Raw genomic sequence first — 4,788 nt, 5'->3', positions numbered from 1 at the left:
TCATGTACTTTAATGCTCGTAGTATTAGGAACAAATTTCAAGAAATACAGGCGTATGTCAAAAGCGAAAATCCCGATATGATAGGAATAACTGAGACATGGTTAAATGGTACAGAGTTCGAAGCTGAATTTAATATTGCGGGATTTGAACACTTTCATCAGGATAGAAACCACAAGAAAGGTGGGGGTGTTCTATTGTACGTTAAAAACAATGTTCATGCTTGTGTTTTAGAGAAAGTGAAACAGGATGCATATGATAGTTTGTGGGTTGAGTTAAGCCAAACAAATGGAAAAAAAATGAATATAGGTGTAATATATAGGCCAAAGACATTATCATTAGCAGACGACCAACTGTTATTTCAAGAACTGTCTAGTTTCTGCAACCGGGATTTATTGATAATGGGTGATTTCAATTTTACTGACATTGATTGGATGACCCTTGAACATGGCCATATAGGTAGTCGCTTGATTGATTTTCTTGGTGACAATTACTTAATTCAGCATGTAAAAGAGCCCACAAGATATGGAAACTTACTCGATCTTTTGATCACTAGCCGCGAAAGCATGGTAACTGATGTACAAGTCGGTGAATCTGTTGCAAATAGCGATCACAACTTAGTTAGATTCAAACTCCTAAACAATTTTAGAATAGATACTTGTGTTTCTAAAATACCCGATTTCAGTAAAGCTCAGTTCATAGGACTACGTCAGGAGCTTCAGCTTACAGATTGGGAGGCAAAATTAAACGAAAGACCTGTAGATCAGATGTGGGAAATATTTTTAAAATACGCTCACTAAGATGATTCAAACTTACATTCCTTTTAAAGACAGACGTCCCCCAAATCAGGCTCGCCCAAAGTGGCTCGACAAAGAAACTGAAAAAAGTATTGCTAAAAAGAGACAGGCTTATAAGAAATATAAGTGCTCGGGTGCATCTACTTAATATTAAAATTATGTATCAATACAGAGAGATTTAAAAAAGACAATAAGGAAAAGAAAACGACAGTACGAAATGAACATCGCTGATAAATCCAAAGAGAATCCCAAAGAATTCTATAGTTACATTAGAGATAAAAAGGTTGTTAGGAATCACATTGGTCCACTATTATCTGCTGACGGTCAACTTGAATATTCAAATGAAGGATTGTGTAATATCTTAAACAATTATTTTAGCTCGGTATTCGTAAACGAAACACCTCAAAGTGAATTCCAAACTGAAACCTGTGAAAAGTCTGGGGTAAACTTACTACGGTAAATATAACAAAAGAAAAAATTAAAAGGTGTATAGACAAACTCAAAGTTAATAAAACACCAGGGCCTGACGGTTGGCATCCAAGAATCTTAAAGGAAATGAAAAATGAGATTGTTGTTCCATTAGAAATTATTTTCAAGAAATCCATCATATCCGGAGATGTCCCAAGAGAATGGAAGCTAGCTAACGTTACTCCCATATTCAAAAAAGGTGACAAAAAGAAACCAAATAACTATAGGCCTATAAGTTTGACTTCAATCATAGGAAAAATAATGGAAACTATCATCAGAGATGCTATCGAACATCATTTAGAAAGTAACCGATTGATAAATGATAGCCAGCATGGTTTCAGACGGAAACGTTCTTGCGTTACTAACTTACTCGAATTCTACAACACAGTTATCTCGAATTATGACAAAAGAAACAATATAGATTTAATATATCTAGACTTTGCAAAAGCTTTTGATACCGTCCCACACGAAAGACTACTTACTAAATTAGCTTTGCATGGAATAAGTGGTAGCCTATTAGGTTGGACTAGTAATTGGTTGAATGGTCAAAAACAGAGAGTTGTTTTAAATGGAAAAACTTCTGGATGGAAAAGTGTTGCAAGTGGAGTTCCTCAGGGTTCCGTTCTTGGGCCACTTCTATTCATAGTATATATAAATGATATAGACCATGGACTAAAATCTACTGTTTCCAAATTTGCTGATGATACAAAACTGTGCGGAGTGGCAAATGATCACTCAAACCAATTAGATATTCAAGAAGATTTAGATAAATTACAGCAATGGTCTGAAAAGTGGCTAATGAAATTTAACACAAGTAAATGCAAGGTAATGCACATAGGTAAAAATAACAGTAAGTACGATTACAAGTTATTTGGTAATTCGTTAACAAAAGTGGATAGTGAAAAAGATCTCGGCGTAATTATCAGTAATGACCTCAAATCATCCAAGCAGTGTATTTCAGCCTCTGAGAAAGCAAATAAGATTCTGGGACTGATTGCGCGATCTTTTGATTTCAAAAGTCCATCACTCATTAACAAGCTATATAAATCGTTTGTTCGTCCACATTTGGAATATGCTGTTTCTGTATGGTCACCGAATCTCATTAAAGACATTGACAGACTGGAAAAAGTACAACGGCGAGCCACAAAACTGATTCCAAATATAAAAAATAAATCATACAAAAATCGACTAAAACACATGAATCTGTTTTCCCTAAAAAAGCGTGGACTCAGAGGTGACTTGATACAGGTCTTTAAGATTTTAAAGGGAATTGACTACATCAAAAGTGACCAAATTTTCACACTGAATGAGAATCAGACAAGAAACAATGGTCTCAAACTATCCGGAAATAGATTCAATTTAGAAGTAGGTAGAAACAACTTTGCCAACCGTGTAGTAAATGAATGGAATAAACTTCCTGCACAGGTAGTGCAATGTAGTTCAGTTCGAAGCTTTAAGAATCAGTTAGATAAATACCTAAGTAAGATGCTGTAATGATTATAATTTACCTTATATTATTTGTTTTTGTTTTGTTATCATTTGTCTGTCTGATTTTCATTTATTATTAGTTATTTGTCAATTTATTATTATTTACTATTTACCTGTTTGTTTATTATTTAACTATACCTATGCATTTATTTATGTATTTTATTTGTTATTTACATTATTATAGTTTTTATTTATTGTTTTATTATTATGATTTTTTTTTCGCATCCGACCTAGATATGGATCAAAAGGTCTCCTGTCGGCATGCTCCCCCTTTGTAATCCTTTGTAAAGATTCATCAGACTTCTGTTGACAAGTTACTAGCGAATATTTCATTAGCTGTCTTTACATACAACTTTAGCAAAACAGAAACGGCAGAATCATAATTGGTCTACTCTTCGATATACTCATAAACATTATGACTAATGCAGTTCACAGCTTGCCAGGTCCATTTTCTCCACACTCTTGTATAAAGTTAGAGAAAGACTTGTACCAGTGTTTCCACTCCTGCGCAGCAATAGAGGAGCTGAAATTCAAATCCAGATGGGCTGGCCTTAGTAGTTTTTCCATTATGGAGTTGAATAAATTGAAATAACAATAAGAGATTTGACTGCTGCTCTCAAGCTTTATTCAACTCCAACACAAACAGACCTGAAAATATATTACAGAATGTAACCTATATAACAATATAAGTGAGGTCAGAAAATGCTACAGTTTATACAATATTTTCGACATATCATTTATTAAACATACAGAACTCATCACCAACAAACACACATACAGCGGTTGGAGTTGAATGTCTGGAAAGAGCTCTGCAGTGCTAGGGCAGCACTTTGTCGCTAGAAAATTTTGGAACGGCACTAGTTGTTTACAAATGGTAAAGGAGTTGTGAATCTCGAGTGATGGAAATGGAATAATCTTTTTACAATTTAGTGCTGATTACTTAAAAATGGAAGAAAACAATAGTACATACATACATATACCAAGGCTTTTTCCCCCTTACAAGGGGGGTAGCCAAAAAGAAAAAGGCATAAAATCATTCCCACCCATTCCATCCCTGAATACACTCCACACCCCTCCACCCTCCCTCTTATCTTAGCACCTCCTGAATGACGGGTCATCCCTGCACCTTGTCCACTGCCCTGGGTCAGAAGCAGTGTCGCTAGACACAGCACATCCACAGCAAGGCCGCTTCATTAAATCGGCGACCCCCCCTTCTCCGTCCCCCCATTGCAAAACAATAGTGAATTAAGGAAAAATGAACTGGCAAAGAGATGTCTGGACATAAGTAGGATGGAATTGCCACTGGGGATAATTTCCAAACGAACATGTGTGAATAAAACCCTGATATCACACCAAAGGTTTGAAAACTACACTTTCTCTGGTTTTGCAAGGGATGATGGAATTTTGGGGAGAGTGGTAGAAATGGATAGAGAGCTTAGGTACAAAAATATTTTGAAAAACAGGGAGATTAATGATTTGTTAGATGAAATGATTGAATTGAAAAGTGAGCACAGGGTGATGTACAAAGAAATAGCTCAACTAAAAAAAGCTAATGAAGAGACCAACAGGACCCTGATGAACTGAAAAAAGAACTGAATATGATCAGGGGAGAGAATGAAAGAATGAAAAATGAGGATATAAACAAGAACGAGGCCTTAAAAAAGAAGTGAAGGAGCAAATACAGGCAGTGACTGAGAAAGTGGAAGAGACGATCAAAGAGACTGATCACCAAGAAATAAAAAAACAATGGAAAGTGGACCAAGAAAATAAAAAAATTATCTTTCAAAGAAATAGTAGAGCAACAAGTGAAGGAAAATGACAAAGAAATGGTAATCAAAGTAATTAACCACTTCACTACGGGACTTAAATCTCGCGGGCAGCAGCCAATGCCAGCTGTACGATGTGTTGTAATGATACTCGCATCATAAAATATAGTCACGGCTTATATCGATCGTTCTCTCTTTCACCCGTGAATTTTGAAAACCACAGAGAATGGGATTAAGAGCAGATTAGGGAGAATGTAAAAACACAGGGGCGA

This window comes from Oratosquilla oratoria, chromosome 31, assembly GCF_046742065.1.
Source record: "Oratosquilla oratoria isolate Oo_2021 chromosome 31, ASM4674206v1, whole genome shotgun sequence".
Taxonomy (NCBI): Eukaryota; Metazoa; Arthropoda; class Malacostraca; order Stomatopoda; family Squillidae; genus Oratosquilla; species Oratosquilla oratoria.
The sequence above is the reverse complement of the archived record's forward strand: the minus strand, read 5'-3'. Positions refer to the sequence as shown.